This window comes from Podarcis melisellensis (genome assembly GCF_964234715.1).
Source record: "Podarcis melisellensis genome assembly, chromosome: 5".
NCBI classification, from domain to species: Eukaryota; Metazoa; Chordata; class Lepidosauria; order Squamata; family Lacertidae; genus Podarcis; species Podarcis melisellensis.
This window is the reverse complement of record NC_138537.1, coordinates 69,130,458-69,149,039: the sequence shown is the minus strand read 5'-3', so window position 1 is coordinate 69,149,039 and position 18,582 is coordinate 69,130,458.

The window sequence follows — 18,582 nt, the reverse complement described above, 5'->3', positions numbered from 1 at the left end:
AAAACAAAACAGGAGCAAACGAAGTGCAAGTAAATGAGCCTTGACATCATTCTCTTATTGCCCGTTCCTTGCTGCTTCGGAGGGCCAGCTGTCCCCTTCTTCCTCCTCTTTTCTGGCACACTCTTCCCCTTGACTTCATCAAAGGTCCCCATGACATTTGTGTCACTGGCTCGATCAAAGTTGTACCTATAGATGCAGCCCCAGCATGGAACCGAAAGCGAAGATGGACCAGATGGTCTGGATATGCCTGGGCTGGAGGAATTACTCATCCAGAAATGAACTTTAATTGAAAAAGTGCTTAATGCTGGTATGAAGAAGCCTAGCATAATCCGGGGGAACTCAAAGGGGCACTGAGTGCTCTGTTTCAGCACACCAGAGAGAGAGAGAGGACTCTCTTTTTATTTACATTATCTAGATTGTCACAACAGCCATGAAGATGGTTTCTGGAACTCCTCCAACACCTGGAGAAGTGATGAAATAAAAAAAGCAACAAGGGTTTTGCTTCATTATTCCTTCCAGTAAGGTTAAGAAGAAAAGACCCGTCTTATCTGATAGATCCTTTTCCATCTAATTGAATTGTCCCCACATCTCGTTAAGGTATGAAATGCATCTTCATCCTGAGCCTAATCTCCATTAGACATTCTGTCAACAGTGTGGAAGAAAGAATACACAGCGTGCCAAAGGTAGACACTCCTGGCAGCCCTAGAGGAGACCGAGGCTCACCTTTGGCTCCGCAGGTCACATTTAAGGTTTTTTGGCAGACATGCAGAGCAATTCTCAATTGCTGGGGGTCGGAGAGTCTGTAGCGGAGGACCTGCCAATTCCTCAACACTGCTGGCTTGCGCTGTCCAAGGTGGAAGGAGAGCTGGATTCTCTCTTCGATATTTTCCCCATTCAGCCGTCCGCTTCTCCCATTTACACTAAAGGAAAAGGAAATAACTACGTCAGCATTGCTTCGATTTTCCTAAAGAAATTTTAGAAAGCCGGTGTGGTGTAGTGGATAGAGCAGGCTTCCTCAACCTTGGCCCTCCAGATGTTTTTGGCCTACAACTCCCACGATCCCTAACTAGCAGGACCAGAGGTCAAGGATGATGGGAATTGTAGTCTCAAAACAACTGGAGGGCCGAGTTTAAGGAAGCTTGGGTTAGAGTTTCAAGCTAGGACCTGGGAGACCAGGGTTCAGATCCCTACTTGGCAATGAAGCTGGCTGGGTGACCTTGTCCCTGCCTCTCAGCCTAACCTACCTCACAGGGTTGTTGTGGGGGTTCAAAGAGGAAACATGCACACCACTTTGAGTCCTTGGAGGAAAAGGTGGGGTACAAATGCAATTTAAAAATGCAATTTGGGATGAAACAATTGAGATTTGAAGCAGTTCTGTGGGAAATTCACATATGGGTTCTTTGCAAGATTTTGTTTTTTATCACAATACATTGCACTGACACAGCTTTAGAGTGATTTATTTTATTTTGCCTTCCACCCTTAGTTCTCAGCTGGCAAACCTGGCATTACTTAAAGCCAAGCCACTTAATAGAAGGCAAAAATGGGCAGGCAGCTATAGCATCAAACACTCTCTGCTTTGGGGCATTTTATCAGGACCTTGCCACTCCTTGCAAAAAAGGGGGGGGCAGACTTCTTTTTTCAGTGGAACCAGTGATAAGAATTTGCGTGAATTAGGACAGCAATTTGCTGCTTTTGCAAATTAGTTGGTTGGCCCGATTTCAGTCTGAACTAGCAAAAAGAAATGACTTGAGAGACGCTTACGAAAACCAAGCCTACACCCTGGCCCATCTCAGCTTTCTTCTAAACAAATGTGTGCTTTTTAAAACACTTCTTTATTTTAAGTCTCCCCCACAGTAGTGGAACATCTCGTTATGCACACATCTTGTCCTTTATGTGGCAGCAAGTGATGGAGGCGAGAGGAGGGCCAATGGGCTGTAATTGCTCTAAAGGTAGTGATTTTGATATCTTTTATTATCAGGGTGCCCAGATGTAAAATGAATCTCTGTAATATTTATAATGTGTCATTTCTTATAATAAGTAGTCTGATGTGACAAATGGAGACAGAGTCAAAGGTGTCAATTAAGGGGGAAATGTCACATCGTATTCCCCCCCCCCCCCCGCATTGCAGATGCTGCCTTCTAGCTACCGGGCGCATGGAAAAGAAAGGTTCTTTGCCATATTTTAACCTATTCTTCCTGAGCAAACTCTGCTAGGTAATTTAAGGGGATGGTGACGTCAATCCACCCAACGCGCTATTTTAAGTTACAGTGCCACGTTTACCTTCAGTGGGACTTACCTGTGCTTCAGTGACTGAGGTGCTGCAAAGGAAAGTTTGGTAAAAAGTATGGAACGGGTTTTGCAATTCTCCTCCCAGTGGCACAATGGGTTGGTGCGCTTGCTGTTAACCAAAAGGCTGGTGGTTCAAGCCCACCCAGGGATGGCTGTGGGCAGGATTAGTGCATTCCCCAGGGGTTGGACTAGTTGCCCCTTGAGGTCCCTTCCAACTCACCATTTCCATGATCCTAAGCAAAGAGCTGTTAAGAATAGCCCTACACTGATGACCACTCAGTGACTTCTCCAGGAATAAGAAGAGCCCTGATGGATGAGCCCACAGGTGTGTCTAGTTCAGCATCCCGTTTCCCACAATGGCCAATCAGATGCCTTGGAGGAAGGCATCCTGCCTCCAATCCAAAGTGGGGAGTGTACTGTTATGCTCACATCCTGCTTGTAGGTTCTTCATAGGCATCTGGCTGGCCAATGAAAGAACAGGACGCTGAACTAGATGAGCTATTTGCTTGATGATGATGATGATGATAAAAATTATTTAAACCCTGCCCATCTGGCTGGGTGGCTCCCAACAGAATATTATAAACACGATAAAACATCAAACATTAAAAACTTCCCTAAACAGGTTGCCTTCAGATGTCTTCTAAAAGTCAGATAGTTGTTTATTTCCCTGGTGGGAGGACATTCCACAGGGCAGGCGCCACTACTGAGAAGGCCCTCTGCCTGGTTCCCTGTAACCTCACTTCTCACAGTGAGGGAACTGCCAGAAGGCCCTCGGAGCTGGACGTAAGTGTCCAGGCTGAACGATGGGAGTGGAAACGCTCCTTCAGGTATACTGGACCGAGGCCATTTAGGGCTTTAAAGGTGAGCACCAACATTTTGAATTGTGCTCGGAAATGCACTGGGAGCCAATGTAGGTCTTTCAGGACCAATGTTATATGGTCTTAGCTCTTCTTATGGCCTTATGTTCTTGATCCTGGAGATTGCGAGTGTGTGTATTTGCTGGAGAGGCAAACAACCAGTTCCTGATTCTATTCTACCAAGCAGTAACCTGCCAGGTTTCTAATTCACACACTCATTTGTTATGAGAGGTGAGTTGCCCATTACCAGACCATGTTGCAATTTTGGAGGGAGCAAAAAGTGATAAGGCTACTAGCACACATCGAGGTTTTAACCAAAATTACACAGCAGACATTTTGTCTAAGAAATTCGTTGGCGCTTTGCAAAACGTCCCCCAGGTATTCTCCCTCATTCTCACCCCTACCACGCATGTGTACACACACACACACACATGCGCTTGCAGTATCCAAGAATTAGACCCAGGACATTGGAGGAGACAAAATGGTGGCCAGGATGCCAACTCAGTTGTTTCTAGTGTGATGGGGGCGGGGTGAAGAAGTGAAGCCTTCGCCACAGCTAATGGTGAGAAACTTGAATTTCTCCTTAGCCTGGAGAAATTTAGTGGAATAGTCCTCCCAATTCCTCTACTCACCTACATTCTGTGGAACAGTCTCTCTCTCTCTCTCTCTCTCTCTCTCTCTCTCTCTCACACACACACACACACACACACACACAAAAACACACACAGAGAGAGAGTTGATTTCAAGAGCAGGAAAGCCAGTTGCAGATCCCTAGTGCATGCTGAATTCCTCTGCTTGCTCAGAGGTTCTTCAGATCCATACATTTGTATTAAATGGTCTGTTAGAGATTTGCTGGCACTTTTCAAGCTCTGACAGTCCTGTTTTTATTTCAATTGCCTTTAAGCCAATTCATGAGATTTTCATATATAAATATGGAAATATGCAAAGTCCTCAGATTTATAGGATCTGACATTGTGGTTTAAACGAATCCCAAATGATCTGGTCTCTTCCTTACATATTCATTCCATTCCCCTCGGTGACACAGTCCCATTCTTCACTCAATAGCAACCCCTGCTGGAGCTCTGGAAGCAGAGCTTGTCCCTCGAACGTTGCCTCTCCTCTATTCGCCATCCATCATTTAATTCACTTGAGAATTTGCTTATCTTCCAAATGAGTCTGCTGATGGCATGCTGGGTTTGACCTAATATTATTGCTGAAGAAATGTCAACTCTGGAACAAACAAACCTGTGGAGAATTTTACATATGTTAATGAAATTTGTCATTTAATTCTCCCTCTCTCCTTCTTCCTCTTGTTCTTCATGTCAGTCCCCTGCTGCTAGCTATATATGTAGATATCTACCTAGCTACCTAGCTATGTACCCACCTATATATCTCATATTTTTTATCACTCTGTTTCTCCAAGGACCTGGTTGCTTCATGCATGTGATCATCACATTCCATCCTACTACAACTCTGAGATAGATTGTTCTCCTCCAAGGAGGTTCATGGTAGAGCATTAGAGGGGTTCCTGTCCAGGACCAAAGGCAGATGGTGTCATGAAGAAGGAACATCTTCATTTGGGAAGAGCTGAAATGAAGTACCTGTTCCTTAGAGTACACAAACTGATCTCAGTTGCCCCATGTGCTCTAGCCAATCCAAGTTATGCACACTATCCACTACACATGATGGGGTGGAATCACAGGAAAACGCAACCATGCCAATGCCATTTCCTCGTCACACAAGCAGCTCTGCTATGTTATAAGTGTGGGACATGTGTTTTGGCAGGCATATATTTAGATCGGCCTTCCTCAACATGGTGCCTTCCAGATGTTGGGCTCCCAACTCACATCTGCACAATCCAGCATGGTCAGCGATGGGTTGATCCCCAGGTGTTCAGCAACATCTGAAGGACCAAAGGTTTCCCACCTCTGCCCTGAAGCTGCAAACCCCAGAGCACTAAGAACAGGCTTCCTGAATCTGGTGCCCTCCAGATGTTTTGAACTACAGCCCTGCAGTATGGGAATTGCATTCCAAGACATCTGGGTGGCACCAAGTTGGAGAAGGCAGGAGAAGCAAATGCAACTGTCAAACCAATTCATGCTCAGCAGCAGAGATGGGGAATCAGCAGCTCCTCCAGATGTTGCTGGACTCCAACTCCCATCAGCCTCCAGCCAGCATTGTCAACATTGAAGATGGGTGGCCAGCAATATCTGGAGGGTACTGCATTGCAGAAGGCTGGTTTAGACAATATTTGGAGCATCGATTCTTGGGGGGTGGGGGGCTGCTTCTGCTGTCATTGTGCTTCCTTGTCCTTCCCATCCTCCCTTGAGTCACACAGTGTCCTCTTTAATGAAACCTCTCCTGGAAAAGAATCAGCAGCGTTGAAAGAGAAGCTGCAGGTGCCATCAAAGGCAAGGGCAGGCTGACATTGGTCAAGGACCAGCTTTGCAAAGGAAAGGAGATTCTTTTCATCCCACTCTTGGGGGATTCCAGTAGAGGGAATTAAGCTGCACAGAGGTGAATTCTCAGTGACACGACAAACACATGGCACTCCTGAAAGCTCTGCTTTGAGAAAGGGTGTGTGTGTCTCTACTGCTTGAAAACCTCATGCCTAATAACAGCAACAGCAGATGATGCAACACCTCTCCTCTTGGGTCCCCAAGGCTCTTTTTCTCTTGCTGAACTTGCTGCAACCTCAATACACACACACACAGAATGCCCTTTCTAGTTAGCAAATGGAGCGGCACAGCTAGGTGGCTGTCACATTTCCAGAAATTCATCCACCATCTCAAGGATGCCAAGAAATGAGCAGGCACCAGTGTGAAGTATGTGACCATGCCAGGTCTCCAGAAGAGCGATGTATTCATCTAGATGTCTGTCGGAGACCCTTCCCCCCCCCCCAAGCCTCCATCCTCATTCTGCCCCTTTCCCCCTCCTGCTCTGTACAGTTCAAGCTCATCAAGTGTGAAGGTGGAGCCTGACTGTCATCTAGGGGAACAGCGACGAGGCAGCTTATCAGCCCAGAGAGCTGTCCCCGGCAGAGCCACGGCAGCTAAACCTAGCAGTGCAGCAATAAAACTGCTAGCACGTTTGCAAAGCTAAGCAGGGCCCGGTATGGTTTCAAATTGACTGTTGAGATTCCTGCATTGCAGCGGGTTGGATTCAGTGGCCCTTGGGGTCCCTTCCAACTCTACAAAAGATGTTTTTAAGGAAATTCATCAAAATCTGGACTTCCAGCATGGGTTGCCGTACATCCAGATTTCCCCAGGCATTTCAGCAATTTCTGGTCGGACACTGTTTCCGACTGCCGAATCTCGTCTACATCTGGGAAATTCCAGGTGTACGGCAGCCCTACAATTCTGTGATTCTGTGATTCCATCCTTTGGCAAATACCTTTCCTTTTTCTCTTACCACTAAAATACAGAAAGCTAATGTTTGAGCTACACAGAGGCCGCTGGCAACAAGTCACACTCCATACATGGATGAGAAGGCTCTCAGTAGGCACTGACCATAATGGCTAAGCTTTGCCTCCACAGTCTGAAGCCCTGGGGAGCTTCTGCCAATCAGTGTGGACAATTTTGAGCTTGATGGAGCGATGGGTCTGACTGGGTATCAGGCAGCTTCCTATGTACGGGGGGGGGAGAGGCAGTTAACATGATAAAGGAGTTTTAGCACCTTCCTTATGGGGACAAGTTAATGCTTTGAGGCCTTCATAGTTCAGGCGGCGAAAGACAACTCAAGAGCTTGTAAAATTATGGATGATGTGGAAAGCCGCATTTTTCTTTGGGAAGACACAAGGCTCCCATTAATTATATTTATAAGAGCAAAACTCATACAGATAAGCAGAAGTAGACCGAATGTCTTTTGCATCCTCTGCATCTCTTAGAATGCTCCACGTTATTCAATAAAGTTGATTTGCGGTAAGTTGGGGAAAGAAAGACAAAATGAACAGACTTTTTAACACAGAGACACACACACGGCACAAACACCAGCCTATGAACTCCACCGGCATAAGACATGGCCGTGGCTGCTGTTGGCTTGGATAGCTTTTGTAAAGGGTTTGATAAATTCATTTGGGATCGGTCCTGGTGACATCGACAGCTATATGGCATTCCATGTCGGTGCAAAAACACTATACTTCTGGACACAAAATGCATTCAGTGGAGAGAGGCACCTCCTTTTGTCTGTCATGAACCTACTGCAAATTGACTTCACCGAGTTGATGTGGATGATGGAGGAGGCAAGATACGATTGGACCACTTGTCCTTATCTATTCCTACGGGTTTGGCTCTTATAAATATAATTGATGAGCACCTCTCGCCTTACAAAGGAACAGTTCCCAAGCTGCCCGATTCCAGACCCCTGGCTCTCCTTTTCCTTTTAACGGAGCTGCAAAGCCTGTTTCTTGTAACACACGGCACATTCCGCGAGATCAGCCCGCGTGTAGCTGCGTGGTGACCCCCCCTCCACACGCCCTCACCTCCTTCCCCCTTTCCTTCCCACCTTTTATGCAGTGCCTTCTTCCACTTTATTCCTCAACATGAATCATCCTATTATTAACTTGTGACACCATTAGCTTCTGCTGTCACCAGAGCTGACAGTTCAAAGGCCCCCGAGAGCTCTCTGCAAAGGCACAATAAATGAGATCTCTTAATTAACACCTCCTTTAACTAAATAAATTAATTTTATGCAACTGATATGTCATCTTCTCCATTTGAGGGTGACTGAATATCCTGTCTGGCTTCAGGTTCCTCCGCCTTGGCTAGTGTTGTCTTCTCTTGCTAAGTCTGCAGGTGGGGGGAGCGTTGCTTGGCAAGCTTCTGATAACACAGGACTGATGTGCTGAGTTGATCTGCCCTATGGCAGCAGCTCCCCTAGCCCCAGCTCCCGGCTGGTAAAAATGAGTTTGTGTAAATCATCTGCAATGCGTGGAGGCTGTTATTTTCCTCTCCCCCACCCCCCGGCTGCATGTCAATTACAGGGGCTGAGCAATGTGTGGCTGAATTACTCATGGCAAACCACTCCGAAAGCCTGCTTGGCACAAACTAGGAGCCACTCTGAAAAGCAGGGGAAAGGTGATCTGTATCAATGGTCCCATAAGAGGCGCACTGCACTGGCTACCGATTAGTTTCCGGGCCCAATTCAAAGTGCTGGTTTTGACCAATAAAGCCTTAAACAGCTCAGGACTGCCTCTTCCCATATGAACCTACTCAGACCCTGAGATCATCTTCTGAGGCCCTCCTTCGTGTGCCTCCTCCTCAAGAGGCCCGGAGGGTGGCAACATGAGAACGGGCCTTCTCTGCAGTGGCTCCATCTCTGTAGAAAGCTCACCCCAGGGAAACTCGCCAACCACCTTCATTATACACCTTTAGGCACCAGGCAAAAATGTTCCTTTTTAACCAGGCCTTTGGTTCTCCTGATCAACAGCCCATTCCCTTTAAAAATGTGGCTCTTTTGGGGAGAGTATTATTGGGTTATTGCTTTTATTTTTATTTTATATATTGTGATCTTTTTATGTGACCCGCCCTGAGACCTCCAGGTATAGGGCGGTATATAAATTCAATATAATAATAATAATAATAATAATAATAATAATAATAATAATAATAATATCTGATGATTTGTCCATGTGAGTCTCCAACTGGGACAAGCCAGATGTCCCCAGGAAACACACGAAAGGAGTAGCTTTCTTCTGTTTGTCCACAGCACCTGTGTATGCCTGGGCATCGCTCTGAACAGGGATGTTCCACTTTTCACTGTGACAGCTTAATAAGAGGCCCCTGCAATCAATGTCACAGTATTGAATTTCAATCAGAGTTTACATGCCAAAGCTGGAAGCGCGAATGAGTCCTCTGGATTGTTTATTTGCATGTTTCTCCTCTCAGCATTTGGGGAACCCTGGAGAGAGATTCGCCTGATATGTTGATTTTTATTTCATTTTATTGCATCACCTCTCGAGAGTTTGAGGTGTCAACAGCACTCTTTGTCCAGCGACAGCAAAACTCACTATATTAAAAGAGCATCTTGTCTAGACTGTGGGGCAACACTGGATATCTTGCAGATATTCTCTTGACAGAAGCAAGATTTAGAAGATGCATTTTGTCCTGAAAGATGGTTCCGAAAAGGGGGGGGGTGGAATGGTAACTCATGGGCATTAGATATAAATTAAGGAGATAAATAATAGTTTGTAATTGGGTGTATGGACTAATTTAAATGAAACTGCAAAAATGTGAATAAGAATGTAAGATTTGCCAATGCTATACAGTGGTACCTCAGGTTAAGAACTTAATTCGTTCTGGAGGTCAGTTCTTAACCTGAAACTGTTCTTAACCTGAGGTACCACTTTAGCTAATGGGGCCTCCCGCTGCCGCTGCACCACTGCCGCATGATTTCTGTTCTCATCCTGAAGCAAAGTTCTTAACCCGAGGTACTATTTCTGGGTTAGCGGAGTCTGTAACCTGAAGTGTCTGTAACCTGAAGTGTCTGTAACCTGAGGTACCACTGTATTAGACAATGTGCTATTAAGTTCAGCACTCTGCCTTTAACAGTCGTCCTCCAAACATCCCTGAGCAGTTCACAAGTCAAGAAAAGTGAATAGACTATATTTAGAGACACTATCTTGAGCAAGATGGTCCAGTGGTCTGATTCAGCATAAGACAGTTTCCTACTTTCTCATTTGAACAAGGGTCCAAATGGATGCAATGCATTATTGCACGTAATTTGAAATATTATTGCACAGCTATCTCTCAAGTGTATGAAAGAAGACATCGGTTCAGCCTCCAGGCCATGTGACATGTCTCTCAACAGCTGCCCCAAATCTGCGAACTTAAACCTTTCACAGCCGTGAGGAAGTGATGGCTTTAGTTGCCTCTGGCTTTTGCCCACATGGAAAACTGTGACCCATATTTGCAAACATGTAACTTTAACAGCCAGGATTTCAAGCAAGCAATCCTAGGTGCAGTTTTAGTCAATCCTTCTCAAAGGGGATATAACAGAGCTGGAAAATGTGTGGAACGGGGCAACCAAAATGAGCCAGGTGTTGGAACACCTTCCTTGTAGGGAAAAAAATGGCTTAAATGGGGTTTTGAGGTGTGTGGCACTTCTATACTGTCATTATTTTGGGGGTGGGATTTGACCAGATACCAGAGAATTCAGGCTGCACAGTTGGAGTTTGTGTGGCGCACTTGCACAACAAGCCCACCCACTGGACTTTTTGTGAAAAGGGAAAGTAAAGGGGAACTACACTGGAGTGGTGTTTCCCTGGCACAATGTCATCTAACCTCCTTGCAAACAAGTCACAATGAATGCACAATAAATAGCTAGGGTTGTCGAACCTCCTCACAAACTTTGTGCAGACAAGTCAGGGTGAATGCTTGATAAACAGGTCGTCTGGAAGACTGGAAAACAACTGCTGGAGGAGAAACATGGTAGAGGTGAATAAAATTGTGCATTATATGGGGAAAGTGGATGCAGAGAAAGTCTCTTCCTCTCTCTAGCGGTAGGATTCGGGATCACCCAATGAAAATTGACCAGCAGGAGATTCGACACAGCAGCACAAAGTCCTTCAAACAACAAAAAATGCACTTCTGGAATTTGCTGTTAAATGATTCAGTGATGGTCACTAGTTCAGGTGACTTTAAATGGGCATTAAACAAAGGATTTGTCTAGTAAAGACTTATGGGAGATAAACTGAACCTTTATGTTCAGAGAGAGAAAGTTTCTGATGGAGGTTTGCTGCTTTCGTGTTCTGCTTGTGGGTTTCCCAGAAGCACCTGATCACCATTTTCTGTGGAAAGATGATGAGTTAAATGGTCCCTTGCTCTGTCCAGCAGGGCTCTATTACGACAGGGGTGGGGAACCTGTGGCTCTCCAAATGTCGCTGGACTACAACTGCCATCATGCCTGACCACTGGCCATGCTGGCTAGGGCTTGTGGGAGTTGTAGTCCAGCAACATCTGTAGGCTTGCAACTGTGTGTAAAGCTCTTGGTTCAGTTCTTTCTGTCTGGAGATAAAAGAGCTCACCTGCGAAAGACTCTTACATGGTACCTTGGAGAGATGCTTTTAGTTGACAAAGACCAATGAAAGTGGAAGTTATATATAGTATAGTTATAATTTAATTCCACACACACACATATACCCCTAAATAATTAGCTGAGCTGGCAAAATGATAAGAGCCTTTAGATCTAGGGGGGGGAAACACCACTTGAGATCATTTATTTATTTATTTGAAACGGTTCTTTTAAACTACCTTCTTTCTACAACAGCAATTAAAGCAACCAACATAATAATTAAACACACACAATCAAAAGTATTGAGATTTTAAAAGCCAGTGCAGAACAATGAGACAAAAATTTTAATGATGGGATAAGACTCATGGTACATCAACTTGAGAGAAAGATGAGTATACGGGGGTTTCTTCAGTCTGCATTTATTATCAGAACTGTAGACAGTCTTATTAATACTAATGATCCAGGTTCCTTTCACAGACAGACAGACACACACACACACAGAGAGAGAGAGAGAGAGAGAGAGAGAGAGAGTTGTGCAGAAGCAGTTTCCCCATAGAGAGCTCCAATATCACTGTGCAGGGATGAAGCACCCACATATCTGAAGATAACAAGATCCTGAACATTTGCTAGATGTAGTAAACCTCTTTTCTGGGTTCAGGAGGTGATTGCAAGCCACACCTGGGTGATTCCAAGTCCCTTTCTTCAGGAATATTTCCTTTTATTGTCTTGTCTCTGTTGATCCTTGACTACAGCAGGAACATGTGAGGGGGGAAATGGACAATTCTTTGTACATATATAGAAGCCACTGGCTTCAAGGGATTCATATATCGAGATTAACCCTGAAATATGGAGCAAAGCAATTGGGAGAGGTCGCTCCAACAGATAGCTCGCTGAAGCTTCAGGTGGCTTCTTAAATTCCACTGGAATAATCTTTAGAGTGCTGTAGAGGGGAATTCAAGGCCTTGGTCTAGCTTATGAGAGGGAGAGATAGAGAGAGAGAATGCAAAGAAGCCTCATCAGAAAGCAATTGATCTAAAATAATGGCAATGAAAGCACTTTTGAACACACATACATTGGGCGGGGGGGGGGGGAGAAAACAAAGAAATGGACCCAGTTTCAATTCTCTGCCAACCATAAACCTTAAGTTGTTGTTGTTGTTTAATTGGGGTATTGATTTGAAATCAAAGCCTCTCTAAAAACAAATCAATTCTTCCTTTCCTTTCCTTTTCATTTTTTAAAAAGCAAGAGCCGCTCTCTTGAGTCATGCCTTACTACGCAGAAGAGCGGGAGGACGGGTGGAATAAATGGAGAGCTGGCAGCGTCTGTAGCTGCAAGGTCTGCTGTTTGCGAACAGCCTTAAGGAAGTGTAAGATTATTGCTCGTCTCCCTCCAGACTTCCATCCTAGAAAACGAGGGCACAAATCCAGCCCAAATTCAGTGCGTGATAAGAAGCCCTGGCGGTTTCATTGGGTTAGCTGAGCACAGTGCTTCTTCAGCTGCGGCTGAATCATGCCCTCTTTAGTTAATTTCCATTGACAATATTATGATTTCCCCAAGAGCCGAGAAGGCATGTTTGGCATTTAAGCTCGGGGTTTGTGGGAAATGGTTCCAATTCTCTCTTCCTTTTTTCCCCTCCACTGCCAGTTCCTCAGACATCCTGTTTGTGTGGCAGCCATACAACGAAAGCCTGTCACCTAGATCTTTATGGCGCTGGTGACCCATAATTCCATGGCCACCTGGTTTAAGATAGGACCGGGCCTCTTGATTATCTGGATCTATCTTCTCTGAGGGTGTCTTTATGTCCCCCAAGGGTGGGGGATCTTTTGGAGGATGAGGGCCATGTTGCCTTCTTTACAAGCTTTCAAGGTCCATGTGCCATGGGGCCAGAGGGAAAAGTGGGTGGAACTGTGGATTAAATTTTTACTTTTGCACAGTAGGCTGGTTTCTACACAACAGGGGTGACAGCTCCTCCAGACAATTGGGGGGGGGGTTAGGGGGCAGAGTCGAATGACCTCTGAACATTGAGGTGGCCCTGCTCCCTAAAAAAAAGTTGGGGGGCCGAAACAGCCTCAGCCCTTAGGAGTCAACGCCTATGCAAGAGAGAGAGAGAGAGAGAGAGAGCTCTTTCCTCCATCCAGGCAAGGGACATTATCAGAGTAATAGCAGCCAACTCCTAGGGGTTGAGGTTCCTTCAAGGGCCCCCCAATAAAATATTTCAGCCCCTTCCCAAAGTTCATGGACATTGCTATTCAAATGGTTTGTGTGTGCCATGTCTTGTGATCAATTATGCAGGGTGGGCCTTACCTCCATACACGCACCCCACAAATATTTTATTCAAGTCAGCACCCCTGATCAGAGTTCATGGTCACATTCCAGCCAGGCCAGAAAGAAACCTGCAAGGTGTGATACAAGTGAGGGGCGGGGCCTTTGGTGGAGGAGTGGCGCTGCACAGTCCAAATCTGGTTTCAAGCTGAAGAATCCTAAGAAGGGAGAGCAGCCTGGACCACCAAGTTGCACCTGAACAGCGAAATGAGCAGATACACCAGACACAGCTGGTCACAGTCTTCCCCACTAAAGTGAGATGTATTTAAATCACAATTATTTGTATATTTGCAGCTACGCTGATAAATTAGCTTATGGAAATGGTATGCGAATCACTCTCATCTTTTGTGGGTGTGTAATGTGTTTCCTCTCCTTTTTTTGTGACTCATAAGTGGCCCCTGATTGCCATCTGGTTTATCCCAAGGTGGCCTTGGTGCATTCAAAGGGGAGGATCTTCATTGTTGCTGCTTTTTGGTTTCAGTTTGGAGAATGGGTTTCTCAATGTAGAAATGGTGCCGTGTCAGTTGGATTCCACATTCCCTTTATTCCAGCACTTTCTTAATTCAAGGCACGGTTAATATTTTCAGCTACCAACCCATTTTAATGGAGGGAGATGTGGAGACGGTCTCGGCAATATATACATTAGTGCTAAATTAATGTACCTTTCTTTAACCTGAGACAAAAAAAAGAGAGCCAAAATAAAGCCTCCAACTTGGCTTGTTAAATTTTAATACCAAACTGTTCAATTAAAAAAGTAAGCAGCTGCCATCTGCTCCACTCTGCGAGAACAAACCAAGAGCAGCGCAGCTAAGAGAGACCATTTCTACCAAGCCACTTTTACGGCTACTTCTTTGTTTTCCTGCCAACAGAGGAGGGAGGAGGCGGGTCACTTGAAAGACTGGCTTCCTCTCCTGACTCAGAGTCAGCGAAACATCTCACATGATGCACTGACCTGAAGCTCCAGAGAACAAGGAGTCTGTTAGCCTGCAGTCATGTGAAAAAGCCTTGGACGTGCCGCTGTTCTTGCCCAAATATTAATCAGCAGAGAGAATGCCTCAAAAACAGAGGCAGGGCGGAGGGACAGCAAGTAGGGATAAGTGGAGGGATTTGATTCAGTTTGCATTTAAACGCATTCTGAAACATATTGCAAAACTGAAAAACAGCCACCCGTCGAAATCCGCACTGCTCCGTGTTTTGCAATGCAGTTCTCCAGAGCCAGTGTGGTGTAGTGGTTAAGAGCGGTGGACTCGTAATCTGGTGAACCAGGTTCGATTCCCCACTCCTCCACATGCAACTGCTGGGGGACCTTGGGCTAGTCACACTTCTATCTGAAGTCTCTCAGCCCCACTCACCTCACAGAGTGTTTGTTGTGGGGGAGGAAGGGAAAAGGAGATTGTTAGCTGCTTTGAGACTCCTTAGGGTAGTGATAAAGCGGGATGTCAAATCCAAACTCTTCTTCTTCTTCCAGCCAATTCATGTTGGGAATTACTGTAATGGAAGTTTCAATGGCATTGTGGTTAGAGTTCTGGACACACAGGCTCACATCTTCTACATATAATTATAGAATTATTGAGTTGGAAGGAACAGCCCACTGCAATACAGGAATCTCAACTAAAGCATCCATGACAGATGGCTAGCCAACCTCTGCTTAAAACCCCCAAGGAACGAGACTCCACCACATCTTGTGAGAGAGTGTCCCACCGTCAGAAGGTTCTTCCTGATGTTTACTTAGAATCTCCTTTCTCGTAACTAGAACCCATTGGTTCAGATCCTAGCCCCTGGAGAAGGAGAAAATGAGGTTCCTCCATCTTCCATGTGACAGCCCTTGAGATATTTGAAGATGGCTATTATACCTCCTCTGAGTCTCTTCTTTACCACGCTAAACATACCTAACTACCTCAACCGTTCCTCATTAGACTTAGTTTCCAGACCCTTGGGTGGGCAGGCAGGGGGAGAGAGGAGTTTTTAAATTCCTTAAAAAAATCAGAACTGATGGAGCCAGGCGTCTTTCTCTCAGAAATTCTATCGGGCAGGATTCACCACTGAATTCTTTGCTTTTTCAGTTAGTTCCTCAGGGAAGCTAGACCCAGGGCTGGCCCTACCATTAGGCAGAGTGAAGCGGACAGATGTTGTATGGACAGCAGTGATAGCCCACCTGGAGCTGTGTGTGCCTCCCACACACTAAAACAGTCTGCTGCTCTCAGGGATACCGCCCCCCGCCCACTGTCAGAGTGCCATTTTCCATTCTACCTTGGGCAGCAAAATGTCTTGGCCTGGCCTTGCATACACAAGACCCAAAGATGAGTGAATACAGCTAGCAGTGACAGGGTGGGGCATAGGCAACCATGACCAAACCAACCAGTATAGTTATTCTCTTCCAGTCATTGGCATTTTCTCATTTACAAGGAGCCTAAACTATAGCAGGAAACACTTTTCTTTTCAGCAGCGTATGTGGATATTGATCAGTGTGCTAACTCATCTTTGAATTCTCCCTTTCTTAAGGGAGGGGAAAAACCTTTGTTTTCAGAAGCTTTCGTTGTTTATTTTGCCACCATTTCTCCAGAGCGACAGTTTGGGTTCACTCAGAGGCTGAGGTGACCATTCGGCTGTGGGAGATTGCAGTGCTAATCTCTGGCTAAATGGCTTTCTTTCTTTTTTTCCCCCATAGGGGGAAAAAAATCTTTTAGCAGTATCTGCAAGAGGGTGCCAAAAGCTTCTAGTCTTGAAAGAAGTCTTATTTCTCCTTCCTTCAAGTGTTATGCAAAAAGAAGACTGCCTTCAGAGTCTCTGGTGCCTGCCTGCCTCTTTTCAATGAGGGCAGCTAGGTGGGATTTATTTAACAGGCTTCCAAAAAGCCAGAAATAATTCTATTCAGCAATATGTTCTGCTGCTTTCCCCACCCTCAGCTCAGAACTGAGCTAACTTTTATCTCTGGCGTTCTTGAGGAGAGATAGCAAAGAGAATGTTGGATTGTGACTACTGAGGAGGAATTTCCCCCTCCATTCTGGAGTTGGTCACGGATGTACAGCTCAAATCTCTCAGAGGGTTACTTTTATATTTTCCTTGACTCAAGAGAGCGACGTTGCATTTGGCCACAAAAAACATACATTTTTACTCCGAAATCTGCATTTTGAACACATTGTGTAAGTACTTTAAGCTAAAATCCAAATTTTGGGACTTTTTGAGTCAAGAACTGTGTAATAAAAAGTGAGAAGGGCAAAAGTGGAAGGATAGCTGATACCTTTCACCAGGGTCCACTGTCACTCATAGGTTTCTACTTGTGTTCACAAGTAATTGGTTCCTGCAGACCTGACCCACCAGGTCTCTTCTTATGTTTTTGTGTAGAGTGCCTCAAGTTTAAGGCCCACCCCACCGCCTCACACTTGCCCACACTTGAATTTGGGCTTGTTCCCCATCTCTGCCATCTGCAGCTGGAGAATGTGGGGCTTGTAGGGCCCATTTACCCCTTGACTACAAACGCTGCCTTCTCATCTTCTGCCACTTCCCCAACACTCTTCCCTAAGGTTTTTCACCCGTGGGGTAAGTTGGGAGACATGGAGAGGAAGGTGGAAGAATGAAGTAGGCAAGGAGGAATAGAGAAACTCAATTGTTCAAGTGGAACACTAAAAACATTCCCCTAAACTGTCCCGATTTGAGCGGGAAATCCCTGAATCACAGAAGCCCTTGATTAGTCCCAGAATGTCCCATTTTTTGGTCCAGCGCTCTGAATCGAATCAACTGGCTCATGCCAGAGTGCCAAACCAAACGACATTTGTTTTTTGGTTTCATGCTCTCGTGGGAGTTAGCTGGCTCCTGCGAGAGCTCAGGCCCCCAAAAACAAGTGTCCTGTTTTGATCAGCAGGGTGTGTGTAAAAAAAAACTCATTTAAAAAGCACACCTTGCAGGTGGACAGGAAAAGTATGACATGGGGAGTAAGCCCATCAGCAAGCTGCCAAAATAGATCCCCTTTCTGAATATTCTGTTTTTGTTCTCTTTCAAACTATGAGAAATACATCATCAGTAGCAGTGGTGGTGACAGCAACAACAACCACTCACATTCCTGTGAATCAGGAAACGTGTGGAGAAATTACTTAATTTTACACAGTGGAGCTCACCACTCTTCCTTTTGGGTTTTGATGCTCCCTTTTGTGACTCTTATCCCCTAGAAGGAGCAGGAGCCAACAAAATTTGAAACTCGTCATTTAAAAATACAAGAATCCCCTTTAGATGTCAGCCCTAGTCACAACTGCTGAGGAAGTCTTTCAGCTGAGTGTTTTCTAGACAGAGATTTCTTCAACAAGGTGTTCTGTATTAATGAATAACCCCAGCCATGTGCTGCAATACATTCCCTACAGAGAGCTGTCACCAAAGAAAGATGCGTTCATTATTTTCCAAGGGGGGGAGAGAAAACCCCCTCACAATCTCACCTCATGCACTAAATTAGTTTAATTAAATAGCTTGGGAAAGAGGGGAGGAAGAGTCCTGTACAATAATATTCATTTGTCTGTATGTTTAAATAGGAGGTGAATGAACGGTTTCTACAGTCGCTCAATGAATAAGATGTCACTGAAAGATACTTTTTATTGTTATTATTATTTGGGTTTCTTTCTTTTTTTCCCCCTGAGGTGTCACTGTTAGAAAAGCACAAATCCAGTGCTTTTTAATTACAAATTTAAGATTGATGGCTTCGGATCATTTTAAAACTAATAGAATAGCCACATGCAAATGAATCAGGAAAGGATGAAGGCGGGGGAATCACTGGTTAATGGATTGTAATGTATATATGCTGAGAATCCGTGGTGGAATCTCCTAATTTCTTTATCAAAAAGCAGCTGGAGGAGAGGAGGTATGTTCCTCTGAGGTGGTATAGATGAAGGCCACTGTGCTGCAACGATTGGTGAAAATGACGTACAAAACTGCATTATATTCAGGAAAATTGCTTCCCCTTATTGCGTCTATTCTGCATGCAAAAATGTCTGTTTTATTTAGGAGAAATTTGTGCTAAAATGCCAATGAATTTTTAGAAAGGCCCAACGTAGAAATGCTTGTGTTGGAATCAGCTTTCCTATTCGTAACTGGAAAATCCTCTTATGAATCTGAAATT